This window comes from Taurulus bubalis (assembly GCF_910589615.1).
Source record: "Taurulus bubalis genome assembly, chromosome: 8".
NCBI lineage: Eukaryota > Metazoa > Chordata > Actinopteri > Perciformes > Cottidae > Taurulus > Taurulus bubalis.
Window position 1 is genome coordinate 19,812,592 of NC_136596.1, and position 18,794 is coordinate 19,831,385.

The 18,794-nt window shown below is 43.4% G+C and overlaps 1 protein-coding gene across 1 annotated transcript in view; it reads left to right on the forward strand.

The window, feature by feature from the left end:
- The window catches only part of cux2b (cut-like homeobox 2b), a gene marked incomplete at both ends in the record, with an annotated part of 85,696 nt that overhangs the window by 10,964 nt on the left and 55,938 nt on the right, over nt 1–18,794 (forward strand). The gene's annotated exons all lie outside the window — the stretch shown is intronic.

The following is an 18,794-nucleotide window of genomic DNA, read 5'->3' on the forward strand; positions in this document are numbered from 1 at the left end:
TGCCAGACGTCATCCTGCTGTGTCTGTGACAATGTCTCACCTCATAAACTGTCACGAAAAATGACTTTAATGACCCTAACACAAAACTAAGTAGAGATAATAGTGTTTTGTTCTACTATTCTCACTAATCGTATTAACTTCAATTGAAATAATGCAGATATTAAAAGGCAGCTCCCATAAAAGGAACAATTAAAAAAGCGTAGTTGACAGTAAAAGCTACAAGCAGTCAAAAGTGTCCTAGTCCCCAAACACCTTCAATAACGCTGAGGCAATGGAGCATTAAGATGATACATGCATCAGTGATTTAGGGGGGGATGATGGTAAAAGTAGGATTTTCAGGAAACAATTATTTATCACAATGCAAAATAATTTGCTTCTATAACTAAATAATCTTGTTGAAAATGAGGAGCAAAATGTTGAAGCGTTAGTTCTACTGTCTTTAAAGGTGAACAAGATCCAGACACATTGAGGAGGAAGACGGCACACAACATAACCGTTTTGACACTGATCCCTCTTAATAACTATAATTATAATATGATATTGTATGTATGTAGCGTTCTTATTCAAAAGAAGCTCAGGAGCACTTCATAGGCATGCGAGATAAAGCAGATGAAAGACATCAACACGACAGAAGGACACCGAGGCAGTGATGGAAAAATTGAAATAAGATAAACAAAAGGTTTCAGCTATAAGGATATTAAGACAATAGACGCGTCAGGAGGAGCACATCCCTTTTCAAGTACATAAACGGAGATCACAGACTCTCAGACTAACTTAGCGAGACAGGAACATCAGCTCTTTATGACAGTCCTGATATTTTGTATATGTACTTGAATAAATGTCATCATCTCAGTATCAAACAAAACGGGTCACTATACAATAGCAGCAATGTTTTCTTTATATCCTGGTAATATCTGCTAACATAACTGGCATATTGGCTTTAGTGTGTGACATAATGACGTATTGAATGATACATTTGCATATTGACATAATAACAAATTGGCAAATGACACTGGCATACATTTTGACCCAGAGGTACAACAACATGTTTACATATAAACAAGATGGTGTTAGTGTAACATAATGGCATGTTGGCATCATGGCATGCAGGCATATTGACACATAAATAACATTGGCACGTCGCAGACTGCTGCTTATTACCAGTGTAATTACTTTCCCTGGTTTCCCCTGTGAACTTTAGAGTAGCCTGGTAGATATTTATTAACCTCAATGGAAAGATATTGTTAGTTTATATTACAGATGCAGTGATCCAACTCTTTCAGTACCGATGTGGATATCTGGGCTCCGACTATCGGCTGATAGTACCGAACCCATACCAGTGTATAATTAATAAGCTGTATGCCTCACTGTATGGAAGTGACAAAGATCATCCTTTAATGTGTCTGGTTTGACTCAACAATTGCTTTCTTGGCTTTGTAAAACAAAATGTAACAAATAATTACATAAATCTTCTAAATTAACAGAAATTACAATTCAAGTATACATATTTTTCTAAACTTAAACAGGAATCAATAATGTAGGGCTGCAAATAATTAATCTTTCCGATAATTGTCTCTCGTTTGGTCTATAAAATGTGAGAACATAGTGAAAAGTCCATCCCAGTTTCTCAAAGTCTAAGGTGATGTCTTTAAATCTTGTTTTCTCAGTCCAAACCCTAAAATATTCAGTTTAATATGGTATAAAACAGAGAAAAGCAGGAAATGTCCTTAACTAAGAGGCTGTAAACAGAATCTTCTGCCGTTTTGCATGAAAAATTACTTAAATAATCGATTATCAAAATAGTTGACAATTCATTTTCTTCTTCTGCAAAATCAACTAATCAATTAGTCGCCTAATTGTTGCAGCGCTAATATAATTTATATAAACATAGAATTACATTAAATAGATCTGTCCCATTAAAACAGATATCCAATCCGATATCGGTGCATCCCTAGTTTGTGTATTGAATCGAGAGGACAGCAACGCTCATTATTAAAAATGACCATATTTTCAGTATACATTTTTGTATTTCACTGTCACAAATGTAATACATAAGTTAAATTACAATTATTTATTGTAGCTTCATTAAAGCTTCCTATTTCTGACAAAGGAAAAACAACAATACAAATCAGATTGTGTAACTAGTTAGACACCCTTTTACAGACTCAGTTCAGACTTCACATCAAATCTTCTGTCCTCCATCCAATCTTCCTTCTTAAACATCAAACTTATGCAAAAAGAAGCGATGCTTTCACTAAGGAGTACTTATTTTTCGCTCACTAATGAAAATGTTTTGAATCTCTCTGCCGCGGTGCCAATGGCGTTGTTTCCTTCTTTGCTCTCTGATTATAGAACTGTATAAACTGGGCGAGATTTTGAATTCTTAGCTGATTGCACGCCTGTAGCCATGCACTCTCTCTGCTTTCCTTTCCAGACCTCTTTCTCCTGATAGCCTCCTTTCTTTTTCTGGCACAGAGAGATGCAGTGCACTTTATATGCAGTTATGCTGAATAGGTGCTGATGTATGTTGAAAACAGTTTCGCAGGTGCCTTGTCAAAATTTGCAGTGGATAGGCAGTAACACAATTCTGTTTAATATGCTATCAATCAGCCAGTGGGTTCCCATTTGTACATACGGTATTATGAGTCTACTGTTCCCCCGACTACCACGGCACTGCTGGTGTTTAGCCGTTCTCATGTCCTCCAACAGCGTGTCCCTATTGTCAGTTTGTCTATTTAATATGCAAAGGCGGTCATTCAGGGAGTCATTTTGGACCAGTGTAAACGAATCGGCAACAATGATTAGCTGGCGCTGCAGAGGAAGTGCCCATCATTGTGTTAGTGCATTTGGAGACCATCACTCCTCCCCCAGGTCATCTCGCCACTGCTCTCTCTCAGCCTCATGGAGGACGCACTCTGAGAAACACCCAAACAGCTCCACAGTAAATACACTGTAAGTGGAGTTACTTAATGGGATATTTTGCATGCTTAATTGCAACTATGGATTGAAGGTCCATTAAAAGACATCAGTGTCTTGCAGTCCAGCATACAGTTTGAATATACTTGAAATGGATTGATCCATTGACTTCCTGGCTTTTCTATTTCAGAGAAGTAATTAGAATCAAAAAGGGCAAAGCCATCTTGAAGATGATTTGAAAAACAAGAAATAAAATATTGTTGGCATCCAGGCGGTCCTGATTCTGATGCTGGACATTTTTGTTTGTTCAGTGTATGCAAGCATGCTTCAGGGTGGCACCATAGACGTCCTGAGGGAAATATCAGGCTTATTTATTGGAGCCTTTTTAGCCTCAACTCAATAGCAGCAGTCTGATGGCCGGGTTACAGAGGGACTATCTGGCAGAGGAGGAGGAGGTGGAGGAGGAGCTGGGCCTGGCGTCAGCCCCACTGACAAGCTCTTATTTACCGTCCAGATCTATGACTCATTTTATATACCTAATCGTAAAGCACTGAGATTTATGGGAGGTAACGGGACAGTAGGGAATACCCCAGGAGACTGGCAGATTCAGCTCCCCCCCTTGCCCCTGCTCCCCTGGCTTGGCTTCAGGTTCACTCCACCTGGCCAGGAACGCTAACACCTCCCGGGAACAAAAGTGTTGGAGCCCAGATGAAGGAGTCCATATTTCTGCCAGATATGGACAGCTGATAGCATATCTAATAAAGAAGAAGGTCATAAAAATTGGATGGGCTAATGGATGACTCTGTAAGGATTAATAACAGCTTATTGGTCAGGTGCAGTGACCTCTTGCGGAGCGAACAATGCAGCGGCCAACTGGGCTTTCGCTGCATGCAGCAAGATGGCCAAACCAATAAATAGTGTGGGTGTGGTGGGGGTTGAGGGGGCGGAGAATGAAATCTTTCTTATGATTTTTGATAGCTACTGTATCTCCTTATCCTTTATTTGACCAAATCCTGGTATGCTATGTGCAGTTGCATTTTGTTGGTTTATAAATTATGTATAACTTCAGGGAGGGAAAAAAAACTAAAGGTTGACATCCTCACTTACCATCATTTTTTCTCATGTCTGCCACTCCAGCAATGGCAAAGGGGGAAGTGAAAACAAGAAGGTATTGTAAAACTGCCTTTGTTCTGACAGCAGCGCTCTCAGAGCCTGTTTTATATTCCTGCCGAAAATTAAAATTAAACTTTCATTGTTGTGCATGCTGTTTAATCCAATAACAATCTGATGTAACAAAGTGCGGTAATATCTCTCAGCATACTTAATCGGAGCGGACTTAGCCCTGTCACTTTATATTAACCTCTGCTGCAACAGGAGAAGGGCTTCACTAATCTGCCATTGTTGGGTTTGGCAGTCTGTAGCTAGTGCAAAACAGATTTGGCAGTCAGCGCCAAAGTAAAGGCTTTATAATGACAGCAGGGCCTCTCTGCTATTTCAGCTAATAATGTCAAAATCTAATAATGCTGTGGCCCTCGGAATTAGATGGGAGGTGAATGGGTGGGAATAGTGGAGGTGTGGAAAAGGATTTTTCTTGAGGGGGAGATAGACTCAGCTAGCCCACCTCTTCTCACTATTCAGACTGCAAATTGGCAAACAATTTAACCTCTAATGACCTTTTAAATTCTCTCTGTGTGTGTATGTGAATGTTGGCTTTTTATTCAGTTAAAACTGTGTCGTTTCCAGAGGAAGTTGTGTGAAACAGCGTGCCATCCTGACATCTGACATCATAGTTAGATGCCATTGTGTTAACAGGGTATTTATTAGGTTCGCCAGGAAGCATCTGAGCGAGGGACCTGAAGAGCCTCTGCTAACAGAGTGACCTCACACAGCTCAGCTCAGCAGCATCTGCAGCGTCATCAAAGCACTTGACTCCTGTGCCGCCCACCCACTCCCCCCACTGCCCCCCTCCCTCCCCTGCCTGAACGCAGCCTTGTAACTTAAAACAAAAAGCTGATTGGTTGCTCTCTCAGCCTCCCCTCATCCCCTCCTCAGAGGTCTCAGCCCGGGAGATAAAATAGTAGTTATTTCTCATGTGCTATGCCATTTTGTCAGTTTGACTGTTCCACTTATTCAGTGTTTTTTGACTTGCTGAGCTTGAGGGGATGTGAGTGCCATTTCGCAGCCAGATCTGAGTTGTGTTGATTGAATTAGACAAAGTCGGAAGATAATTAAGAACCGCAAGGCGCTGCAAAACTGTCTGCTTCCAAACTGGTGAAAATGAGACGCTGCCACATCAATGAGCTAGCTGGCTCTGCTTGATGTCAGTGGTGGGTTATATCAGTTGACACCCTTACCTCCTAGTGCTGCAGCCAGTTTCCTCCTTTTCCTTTAATGTTTCTCCAAATATGATTAATCACAAGCCGTAAAACCGTTGCTTCTGACAGTGCACCACGTTTGCACAGCTTTGTTTGTTTCTTTCACGGTAGTAATATGATCCTCAGCTGCCAAGACTAGTTTATGGCATAAACATAACCCCAAAGAGGTGTGTCTGGGAGTCAAATGGGAATTGCAGCTTGGCCCACAACGTCTCTAATACTTAACTCGTGATTTAGTAGGTCTGCAGTGTTGTTGCATCTGTGTTTTCTCTTTTTTTTCTTCTTCACAGTATACTGTTTAAAATACATTATGGTTTGCACTACATTTAAATCCCATCCTACTTGGGCCAACTTTCCTGTACTGCTACTACTTTACTAAAAAAAAACATACTTTCCACTACTTAATGAAGTACTTTTTTGTTTCTTTTGGAGAGACATATCTTTTTCAGAAAGTCATTCATAACCTGTGGGAAGGAGGGGTCAGGCCGTTGACTCTGTCTGATGATGTGCTGGCAGCTCATGTGCATTCAGGCACTTTCTCATCCTTTCTCTTTCTACTTCACCCATTTCATTTTGTTACCCTATTTTATGGATGTTGGCCATGTTGGCGCTTCTTTTTCTTCATTGCTGGATAGGTAATGTAGCCGTGAGGTTAATGTTGAGAATCGTATAGCTCTGGCACAATAAAATTGACACCGTGAGACTTAGAGAGGTATGATTATGGTGGCGCCTACGATGTGTGTGTGCCTTTTGTGTTTGTGTCAGCCTGAATGCAAAAGAGAGGTTTGGAAGGCGCCCCCAAAGGAGCTGGACTGTATGCTCGGGAGGTGGGAGCGCAGAGGAACATGGGGTGTCAGAGGCTAATTTTCAAAGCCACTCACGGACGCTCATCTCTCACTGTGAAGTGGCAAGCGTGGCAAGTGGCTTGCACGTTGTCATGGATACTAAAGCATGGGACCCCAGAGATGGGGAGCAGGGGACGAATGGCTGCCCTGACTATAGGATTCCTGTCAGCTCTGGCCTGATAGATGGCATTGACGGATCATTTGTCATACTGTAATTGTTCTCAGCAAACACAGAATACCCACTAGTATAAACAGTAGTGTGCCGCTGGGCTAATAAAGCGGGAAAATGGAAAGGGATTCACTGATCCACTGCCTCTTTCACTTAAAGAGACAATGGCTCTGTTGTCCAGCCAAGGCGGTCTGATTAGAGCTGCGAGGGCTGAGAAAAAGCTCGGCCGAGAGAATAAAACAGGGCAATCATAAAGCAAACGGCAGTCACTTCTCTGTATCGATGTGGCTAGGCGGGGGTGAAGGCTGTGAGAAGTGTTGACAGCTGAGGGAACAACAGGAGTAGGTCTAGGGAGTGATTCGTTTTCTCCCCCTTCTCTATTTGGCCAGTGAAACGGGGAAGGAGAATGCTTGTCCAAGATAACAAATACAGCACAAGTGCAGATGCATAGCTGGGACTAGGAGCTCTATCTGCCATGGGCTCTGAGATAGCCAGACGCCTGAGTTGGGTACAAATGACTCTGGGTACAAAGGTACTATTTGTTCTCCCTTGTTTTGGTATGGGCTCTGTGTCTTTGCTATTACTGTTGGGATTGACCTAGTGCCTTCTCTCTGCTTGGAATGCTCTCTCCGGCCCGGCTTTGTCTGGGTATAGAGGCGCTCAGACAGGCGTGACTGTCGAGGTATGTACGATACATGACCTGGGATTTCTAATGTGAACTGGAATTAGCTGAAAACCACTTTCATCAGTTGGGATTCTGGGAAAAGGTTACAGATTAATGGTGATGGGAGAGTGCCAGGGCACCAGCTGGACACGATACTTCACACTTCTCACCACAAGTTCAACATTAATCATCCATCCTGGGGGTGATCAAGACTTTGTTATATGATGACACATGTTTCCTCACTCTTTTGCTCACGTCATACTTATCCAGGGAGCATGTTTCTCTGCTGCCACTGCTCTGTTGTTGTCTTTTTATGGACGCACCGAGCGATTGGTCGCTTATCAAAATGGGACAGTTTTCAACTGATCGGCCGTGACCAATGACCCGCCGGTCAGCCTCATATTTTCTAATGTTTTCCCGGTTTTGTGAATGTTTTTATTTTAAGGTTTTACAGCGGCACACAGCGACACAGACCATGACATGTGGCCGTTGTGGAAGTTCTTCAGTGTGATCGAAGAAGACATAAAGCTTCAATTTTTCCATAACTGCAAGTCCAATAAGCAGTGGAAGAACACCCTTAAAATCGTAATCATACACTGTAATTCATGCTGCTCAGAGTAAAAGCAGAGTCTCTTCCTCGTACAGTCCTGCTTATAACGGAGCTAACGGCTAACGTGGACAGGGGTTGCATTGACTTACATGATGACGTGTTCAAGCTCTACACGGTAAAATACGAGTACAGGGAAGGTCATTTATAATGCTATCATGATGTGTAAATGTAATCTTGTAAAAAATTGTTTTTGACAAGAAACTTGAATAAATGGAGGTGTCTTCACAGTAATATAAAGATGTTACGGAGGGAATATGAGTCCATGCATGAAGGATAACGTATCTGCCATTGTTCACGTTGTGTAATGAAATTACAAATTGAATTTGCCTTCTTGTGCTCATGCAAATGTATCCTGATACGTGTGAGTTCGTTGTTCGATAGCCGATGCTTTGCTTGCGTTATTGTCGCATTGAAAGAACACGTGCAATGCAATGCCGCCCGTCAAAACATCAGCTTGTTCCATTATCTAACTTTAAAAATGAAAATATAGTAAAGAAAGTCGAGAGTCGTAAACGGAGACAGCTCGCCTTCAAAGTAAAAGTTGTGTGTTTTCAAAAGGGTTTTCTCCATCCTAAATAATGAACATAATATATAACTGTTTAAATGAATAAATACAAATAATTTTGCCGGATAATCCTCTAACCTTTATAAAACAAATTGAATCATACATTATTTATACCACCTCAGTGACAGTGACAGAAACAACACTCACTAAACGTTTAGTAGCCTTTATATAAAAAGTGTTTTCAATATGACAGTCTCCTACAGGAGTGTAATCTGCTCACGGGTCTGTATTACAATACACATTTATATAGAAGTAATATATAAAACATGTTTTGACTTTTCAATTTGCTTTACTTTTAAGAAATTACAGACGTTTTCTACCCGTGCCTGCTGCTTGTTGGTATTATGGTCACATGGATTTCAGGCCAGCCAATCAGCTCTTTCCCATCTTAAAACTTAATTTCAGACTCATCAAGACTTTGTCATCTACATTAAGTTGTACTAATCATTATTATTGACACTTACTTGTTAAATACAAAGAAGCATGGACTTTTTCTGCAGTCAGACTCATCCCATGTCTCAACACTATAGCAGGTATCATTCACCCAAATAGTTTAAGAAGCCTTAATTCAATAAATACATTTAAAATTAGATTAATTTAAATAATTTAAGGAAACAATATATACAGATAACTCCAGTGTTCGTGCCCATCGAACAAAGAACAAAGTCACACGTATTAGAATACATTTTGCATGAGGACAAGTAGGCAAATGAAATTAGGCAATACCCCAAATCGGACATTGTTCATTCACAACGTGAACAATGGCAGACCAATTATACTTCATGCACGGACCAATATGACCTGTTTAACCTCTTCACACTAATGCTAGTTTGAAATATATAATTAAAACTACTAATGCCAAGATTTGTTTTTAACCAATGCAAATATTTAAATAAAAATGATGATTTTATATCCTATTCATTTGAATGGTAGCAAATATCCACTATAGACGACAGTAACAAAGTAAAAAGACAACAGTTTATGATTAACATCGGGACAGTTAAAAGTGGTGAAAAAAGTTAGTCTGGAGCGTTGCTAACGATGACTACTATAAAGAAAATCGGACTTAAAAACGACCAAGACAACCGGTGCATCTGTAATGTTTATGCAGGAGGAAGCTGGTAGTTGTACGATGTGCCGGCTAAATGTGTGTTTTGGGGAGGCCCGCCCGCGTCCCGATGTAGTGTGCTGAAGCGAGCGCTCCTGGCACTCCTAGTGGAGCACTTCACCCCTCTGACTGTACCCTGACAAACTGTGACGCCTGGAGCACTTTAGGCTGACCCGGCTCCTCACCTCCTGCCTGATGGACAGATTAAAGGACCATTAAGCATAATTACTGGTTCAGTTGGAGAGGCCAACTCATCCTGTCAGAAATAGTTACAAATTGCTGCACCTCTGGCCCTTGTACGGCTCTTAAATTCTGAATTTTATTACATTTGTCTACTTTCTTACCATCAACAAGTTTGGGTTTTGACAAGAAGAAAAGATCGGAAAAGCAAAACGGTGACTAATGGAAATAAGACTTCAAATTAGGCTGAAAAATGTATTTTTGTAGTTTGCTTTCGCAATAGGTCTTTCGGTTTTTGTGAATATGTGGCTCTCAGCCAATCAAAGTGAGTCTGGTGGCAGTAGAGAGGAGTGTGACAGGTAGTTGATGTGATCTGGAGTGGAGCGGTGTGAGTGTGTGGTCTGATGCGCTGTCTGTCTGATTATGTAAAATGTGGTGAGATGGTGTAACATTGGCTGGCTGTTGCAGGGGTTTGCCAGCTCCAGAGGGCTTGTTGCCAGTTTTACATGAGAATATGCAGCAGCGCCTCGTAATGTTCTCCTCTCTGTATCCATAAGAAAACCCACACTGCCGCCCAAGGGAAATTGGTCGATACCATCAACCCAGCTGGAGGCCCAGGCGGCAGGCGAGAGTTTCCCCATTTTTACATCAACGCTGATGTTTATTATGAGATCTCCCTTCACTGTAACCTGCCCTTCTTGCGCCCCTTCTCTTCCTCATTTGGCCGATTATTACACCCATGGTGAGAACAAACAATTTCCCTACTTAATAATTCACATCACTTTCATCTGATACTCAGTTACCATGGGCAATTTAGTAGTTGAATAATTTTGTGAAAAATTCATTTATTATCGCTGTGCGTTATGAATCTGGAGAGACGTAGAGTAGAGTGGTGGAGGATTTTAAATTGCGTCTGTGGAGCGAGGGATCCAAGGGTAGGTAATGTGTTCTAATGTTCTCAGCCATATGCATTGTTTTCAGGGCTCATCGGTTTTACATCGATTCCCACTGAAGTGTTTAATTGCATCATGAATATGATCTAATTCTGTCCTTTTCACTGAAACTGGAGCACTCTCTGTAAATGATGTACGGCCTTGACAGCACCACATCAGGATGTATTTTATATGGAATGTAAATTATAGTGTTAAATTAGCCTGGAAAGATAACTAGCTGGCACGGGGGAATGGACTCAACAGTTTAATTTAGTGTCAAAAGGCCGTGAAGGGATGAATCACCTCTCTCTCCCCTCTCCACTATGCCATATTAGGCTTGAATCATTCTCCTTTTCTTGTAATATTACTTGTTTCTCACTGCTGCCTAAGGAATTCTTGAAAACTACACTGCATTTCTCGCAGCGTCAGTTGACTACTTGTAAATGCTTCAATTTGAGCACAGGGAAGACAGTGCTTGTCTCTTTTTACTTTTACCCGTTTTTCCTTTTTGAAATACTGTATACTCCTCTGGAGATCCAAAATGGCACTTGAAGTCCTGGAATTCACTTATTTTCTTTTCTTTTTTTTTTTTTTTACCAGAAGCAGCATCTTTTTTTTAAACAGTAGCTCCGAATAAGTACAAAAGCAGATGAAGAGGTGCTATGCTTAATGGCACGTTGGAAGGTGTTCATGAATCAGACGAAAGCCTCGAGATCTGGTTCATAAGAAGGACCTCTCCCGGGTTCCTGTCCTCAGTGCTAGAGTGTTCGTCTGAGTGGCCTCGCCATTATCTGGCCCTCCTTGTGCCCAATAGGCCTCTGGGCCTGGTAGCAGCCCTCGCTCAGCCTGGTCTATCTGGTGTGATTGTGTTCTCGACAACAACTAGGAAGAAGCCACCTGGCTAAGATCTGGGTTTTAATGTGAGAACTCACTTGGTTTTGTGTTCCCAGAGTCCTTGCTGGGAAGTGACTTTCACTTTGATTCAGGCAGAGAGAGAGAGGATCGGGGAAGAGCTTGTGGGGCCGATGACGTAAACACCTTTGCACCTTTTATGAATGTACTACCTGGTTAGTAGTAGTTTTACACACATGGACATCTGAACCCAACTACTCACCACTGCACAACCAGGGTACCTCCTCTGCTTTTGAATTCCTCCCACTGCACTGCCCATTTTGACAGCTCTCTGGAGAAAAGGGCCCTTCAATTATCAAGTGGGGTTGTAGTTGTTTTCCTTGTTGTTTTCATCCTTTAGGGGGGAGCCAGGGGCCGGGGGGGCTTTGGGGAGAAATTGGTATGTTAAATGAGCTATGGGAGGTCTGCCGTGGCATTTTTTTTTCTCTCCCTTTTTTTGAGCGGGGGTTCAGTCAGATGAGAATTGCTGCGTTGGGCGTTTGCGGCAGCTGTGTGAAGTCATTTTCCGGGAGTGCAAGCGGGAGAGAGGTGCGGATTAGGCAGCGCCTCTGAGCCGGAACAAGTCTGTCTGGGAAGGGATGAAGGCTACAAACCATAGATCTAATTCCCGCTCACGCTGCTAGACAGCAGAGACACTCACACACAGCCAGTGTGAATTAGGCCCATTTGCTCTCCTCAGTCTGAAGCGAGCGAACACAGGAGCAGACAGGGAGAAGTTGACAGACTCCTCACATCCTGCCCTCTCTCCAGACTCCCCGCGCTGTTTCCAGCCCACCTCCAAAAGCTGTCTCCAGCTCGTGCTCTTTTTTTGTGATTTTATTGTTTCTTGTGCTGCAGGTCTTTATTATTGCTGACATTAACATGAACACAGTGCAAAAACAGGTTCCACTCTAATCCTGGGAGGGGTAAAAAAAAAAAGAAGAAGAAAAAAAAAAGGGCATTCCACTGGCAGTGCAGAAAATGTTTGCACCTGTGGCCCCATTGATTGCGTGCTTGAAGCTCCAATGCTCTGAAGTTCATGTCTTTTTAATGTGTGTAATGCTTCGCCTCAGGTCATGCGATTGCCCTGAGGTTAAGAAAGGTTCATGAGGCCGTGTGCAGTGTGGATGAGCCGATTCGCTGCCCTTCTTCTTCCCCTCTCTGCCTTCACAAGCACCAAACCAAACCTATAGTGCCCTTTCGTCGGCACACAAGAACCTGACCCCAGAACCATGCGGTGAAGGGCCGGGATCAATGTAGCCGACACAGATACACTGTTCCCCTGCCTCTTTGTGATTGGACACTGTTTGCTTGTGGGTCAACCCCAGTTTTGGAAAGGCAGGAGGGGAAGTTGCAATTTAGACCTGAATGCTATCCATCATGTAACGAGGGCCGGCAGGCTCTGTGGCAATCTCGCTTAAAGTGTTCACAGTATTTCTGCTTTTCCCCTCAATTCCACCAGACTTATTTCAGAGAACCTCCAAAAATCAATTGGATTGCTTTAGTTATTAAGGCTGGTTTTAGAGCTGTGTTACTGGTAAGGAAGGATGGAGATGTTGGTATAAGGGCCCCCCGTTCTCTCCCGTGGTGCCTGTCTCTCCCATCACAGCCCTCTGCACCCTGCGTGCCCAGTAATGAGTTGTATTACATGCTCTGTGGTGAGCATGTCTTGTGTTAGGAGGCTGTATTCAATCTTTGTACCGTGAATGGAGGGGAAGGCTCTTTGTGTGTCTTTGAGAGGCACTGAATTGAAACGGTGTGCACCGAGTGAAGCTGATGAGGAGCGAGCGAGTCCTAAGAGGAACATGTGGACGCCTGGCAGGCAGCAAAACATTGAAGCATGTTTGTGTGCATTTGTGCGTTGACATGTATCTAACATTGTGTCTGCAAGTGCTCTCTGTGTGCTCACTGCAGAACTGGGTGGATTTCAAGGAAGTGTGCTGCCGAGCTGGATGTAAGTTGAATTAGCCGTAGTCCTACGGTTTACTTATCCCACATTCTCAAACGGCCTGTCAAGAAGTGTATATTGTGTGAATGAAAATCTACTCCAGTCGACTCATTCATCACTTGAGCCTCTCATTGTGACCCTTTTATAAGGACTGGCGAGGGGCCTCGCTATGGGCTAAGTGATTTTATGAGGCAACATCACGGGGCTCGGGTCTTATTCCTTTTTGTAGGAATGCATTTTCTACTTAGATGGCAACAAACTGCATTTGCACTTAAAACATATTCTGTAATCTTCTGTTATTTTACATACAAATTGCATCCTGGGCGATGCATTCATCATTGCTCATATCCAGCCCACTCCTAAATGAAAAATGTATCTGAGATGAATAATGGATCCCTCCATAGTATAATTTTGTGTTTCTTGAATATAGTCGAGAGTTCCTCTTCTGCGTTATCCCCTAAATTTTGCCACCTTGCCTGGATGAAGTTTTAGAAGAGGGAGATATGAAGAAAAATTACTTATTTAGCGCGGTTATTGTTTACCTGAGAATTGTTACAATATGAAGCTTCCTCGACACGCATAATATACGGATGATGGCCGTTAAAAAAAGAAGAAGCACACGGCCGCTGCAATTCATGGTGCAGCGACTTCAGGACACATTCTAACACCAATCAATCACGATCATGCGCCGTACCTTGTAGTATCCTACATGTTCAGTCTGTGGAACAGTTGGTAGGGAGATGATAGTTTGCAGCCAGCGAGTGTACACAGGTGCCGGTTTAGTGCCAGTGTTGAGGGGCTCCTCTGGGGGCTATGGGTGGGCAGCCTTGTGTGAAGCCGGGAGAATTGAGGTTGAGTAGCTGAGCCCTCTGTCTTTATCTCTAATTACATGGTGAAGCTTGGGGAGATTGGGCAGAACTGTAAAGCCCCCACAGATAGTTTGGTACCCCTCCTTCTGCCTGTAACACAGCAGGGTCTGAGGATGTGAAGTAGAACCAGGTCTGTTGGGGCTCTAATCCCACCACAGACGTTCTCCCCGGGGAGTCCCCGCTGTTCTTTCCTCTCCACAGCGGCTCCACAGTCTGCCACATTGCAACCCGCCGCTGGGGGAGAAGCACGGCGAGGCTCCGGCAGCCCACTCTGTCGTGCTCTACTTGCTCCTGTCGGTTTTTGTCGTCCCCAAAGTTTCCCAGCCCGTCCTGGGAGACTTCCTGACACCGAGTTGCAGATGGGAAGCACTGGACCGAGGCAGCTGGTGTCACAACGTGGATTGGAATTCACAGTTGGGATAAAATATGAAACAAATATGTCATTGTACATATGTTTCCCACAGTTTGTTCATCCAGCTGTTTCCTTGCTCAGTACCCCCTCGCCCCCCTTTGGCTTGCCATATAAACCTGGATCGGGCTGGCTGATACTAATCCATTGTTTGTCCCTTTGTGCCCAGTTTTTTTTCCGAGTGGGGTCTAGTCACTTTTAAGCATGATCCTCTGTAGCTGTTCACTCTACTGGATCAATCATAAGAGCTATTTTTTCTGGATTTGAATGTTTGCACTTTGTTGTTTTGATGATATGAGGCAACACTATCAAAGGAGAGCGCAGAACATACTTCACTACAAATGGAAAAAAAGCTGAATTATTCCCAGGCAGCTAAGTGTCCTTTGATTCCTTTGCAAGTTTAATCTGCAGAAATCGATAAAAGGATGCATGTTGGGCTTGGGAGTCAACAGCAGCCGTGTTTGATGGGTAAACGGACACCCAGATGGATGATGTGAGGGAACATTCATCTTTCTTTAGGCAAATTGGGCCGCGAGGTACTGACTAATTGATTGATTGCATGAATTGCTGATACAATCAAAGCCTGGTCTGATTTATGGCGATAAATCGATTGATTAATCTGGTTTTCTGTGCAGGGGTTGATCCGTGATGGTGGTGAGAAGTGGGGGGAAGACACCTCCAAGTCACACATCCGTCTTGGAGCCGTCAGTCTTGTTGGTTTAGTGTGGTAATAAGAAAGGCCTGGATCTCCCAGCTGACATTTACAAAGAGCCGGTCGGCTATGACCCGCTCCCTAGATTAACCTCCACTTGTTTTCATAAGCACCTCTGATATTAAAAGATGGGGAGCAGCAGCAGCAGCCGGGAAAAAAAAGAAAGAAGTGTGACTTTTTCCAGTTTCACCGTTTGCATACATCATTAGGAGGGGAACAACAAAAATCAATTGTCCATTTCAGAATAAATAAAAACAAATATCTTGAGCAGCGTAATGCGAAGGCCTCTTGTTGACTCTTTCCAGATTACATTTACCCAGGTGTTTAAACGCTGATTTACAGCAAGATGGAGTCCATTCCCTGCACTCGCCTGCCTGTCTGCCTGCCTGTTCAGAATATGAAATGGAAGTTAAACACTGTGAATCTCCAGTGTGGGGAGGAGGGCTCTGGACGTGTGGGCAGTGTAGCATCAAATAGATTGTGTTTCCTCCCGTGTAAACGCCTAATGTGTGCCGAGTGCTCTGACACAGATGAATGTAAGGAATTTGCTGTAAAGACTTTACGGCCCTTTTGAGAGACATGGCTGGGAACTGGTAGTGTGGAACCTGCTCCACGGCCCCCTGAACACACGTCCGCATGCACGTACACACTCACACGCTTGCACAAGTGCTTACACATGCACACATGTCAAGGCACACAGCCCTCCAAGGAGAGCAGCTACATCAAACTGTTAAGGCTCGCGCGGACGATCGGGGATGCTTTTTTATTTGCTTTGGGTCAGAAATGGCGGCCCCCGACGATGTGATGCGGATCCTCACACAGACCGGCTCCACACTTTGTGCTATGTTATGGCAGAAAATAATCCCGGTGATTCTCCTGACCGGGCTCATCATTTATTATACGAGATCTACCTTCTGCTGCAGAACAGGGCAAATTATAGAGTGATTCATGTATAAACTGCCCTTTCAAGTGGCTGCTCCCATTCTGCGGCAACGAAACTCGTCTGCCAGATCTTCGAGCCTTTGTGACGGCGCTCAAAGCTCTCGGCTGCTTGTTGTCAGCGCTGGTTTTATTCCCACTCTCACCGCTCTATTTAGATCCATTTATTTTTGGTTCAAATGCTGAAAAATGAAAGTGCGACGGAGAGAAGGAGGGTAAAGGAGTGTTTTCTCTCTCTCAGACAGGTGGCCCCGGTTTATGTCGCCAGGCCCCAGGGGCCCCGCTAACTGAGTCTGAGCGAGAGGAGGGACCCGTCTCTCAGCGCTACACAGGTGGCGTGAAACGCAGCCCTCTCTCCACACCTGAAATATTCAGATTCTTCCAGCGGCGTCGCTTTGATCTCGCTGCAATCGACAAGGGAAAACGGAGAGAGTAGGGGGGAGAAAACAACAAAAACAAGAGGAAGAGCAGCACACCTGAGAGCGAACAGATTGACATTTCTTAAGAGAGAATAAACAATCGCAGGTTAGCAGTGTTGCATCGCTCCAGCTCGTCGTTTCAGGTGAAAGTGGGCCATCGCGGTGATGGCTGCATCTTTGGAGCCTTCCTCCTCTCCCACTAGCTGACCTCAATGGTGAAGCTTCACAGAGACGAATCCCCCGCAGTGCACGCCTCTTTCCCACTTTGAAAGAAACAGGAAAGCAAACCGTGTCCCCAGTTTTATTGTTTAAGTTCGTACCATCTCTGCTCCGCTCATTTTTAAATGTGTCCCCCTTCAAAAAAAAAACTGGCTGTATTTCTTGTTCTTGGCCATTGTGAAACTTCCTTGTCGCCCTTCCACATTCACGTCTCCATCCGAGCCGATCATTTGGCCGACTGAGGTTATCATGTCTTCACTCAAGTTTCAACCCACTAGTCTGCTAATGAATCATAGGACTGTGCAATTAGTCACCCTGCATGTAGCACACAATGACAATAGACACCCTGATTGTAACCACAGAGTTTGAGAGGAGCAGAACAATGGTCGTCCTTAATGATGATAAATAAGGTGTTGTAATTGGCCTTCGTTTGGATCAGTCAGTCATGGATTGTAATTTGAAGTTTCTAATTTGAGGATATTTAAAGTTATTCATCGGATTCGGAACGGATACAAGGTCGTTTGAAAGGGCTGTATTAAGATGGTTCCATGATACCTCTTGATACTATTTTGAATACGATTTGACAATAAATGGAATTAGAGCATCCCTGATCGTACTAAGATGTGTTACCAGTATATCAATGGAAAAAAAGAGACGCGTGTGCGTGCACGCATGTGTATTTAAGTGTGCATATTGGAATTAAAGAGAGAAAAGTGTTGACAAGTAGGCTGTGCTCTGGTGCATCAGGCGCCAAAAACTCTCGAAATGAAGCAGGGTATGACGAATAATGGCTGACAACACCAGTCACACCTTTTGCTGATGGTTGTAACGCTCACAGGCTTCTCCTTCCTTTTGTAAGATTTAGCATGCCGTTTGAAGACAGCCTGACTGACTGGGGATTAATTATTTTGGATGATTTATCAGACTTACCAGTCCAGAGTTTAGAGAGGTGTCAAAATTAAATGTGCTTTTCCTCTTTGGAAAGTCCTCACGATCTCTACGCTACCTCCATATTTCTGCACTGTGCCGTCAGTATCGCTTCTGCAGAGTGGACAGTTGCAGAGTGTGCAAGTAATTCGTTGGGCAGGGATTCTCAAACCAGGGTCCGGGACCCCACAGGGGGGTCACTCGATTAGTCTGAGGGGTCATGAGACAATCGTCAGGATAGGGAACCCGAAGAAAAACATTTGCTATTAAATTTATTTAACGATTGACAATGTTGGTATTGGCTTAGCTTAATGTCAAAGGAAATGTTTGACATTTTGGGAAATTCGCTTATTTGCTGTGTGGCTGAGATTTAAATGAGGAAATTGATAAAACTCATATCTGTTAAATATGAATAAACTGCCACAAGACAGTTAGCATAGCATTAGCTAGCAGAGAGACTGGAAATAAAGGGAGACAGCTACTCTGTCCCTGTCTGAACATTAAACCAGGATTCAAGGACCATTTATTGTCATTATGTAACACCATTCAGCCTATTTGTAACACAACAAACACATGACAAACAAAACAAAAACACTTGTATATTCCTGTAGTGCTCACATCATCAGGAGGAATGTAAACAGGAGCAACAAAAACAATTATCTGGGCAGATAATACAACCATCTTCACATTAAAAATTCAACATGAGGAAACACATTGTCCATCAACTTTGACTGTGTTTGAGCACCAAGCATCACCATCTAAAAACAGGAGTCCACTCCTCTCGTCCCACCGGAGTTGAACTAAGCAAACCATCTCCTGGCCGTGAATGTTTTTGTTTGGGCGAAGGCATGACCGGGCCTACTCTGCTTATGATTGGCTAGTACTTGTTGCTTTTGCTTGTTGGATTGGTTTGGTTTGATCGTGAGGAGTGAGATTGGTCAGGGTCAATCAGAGGCAGAGTAGGGCGGGTTATGGCCATAGTTTTATATTTAGAAGACAGGCATGAGACTGGTATCAATCTAACTCGTGGTGGAAACACAAATATGCATATTTTCCCAAAATTTTGAAGTGTAACTTGTCGGGTCAAGAGTCAAAGA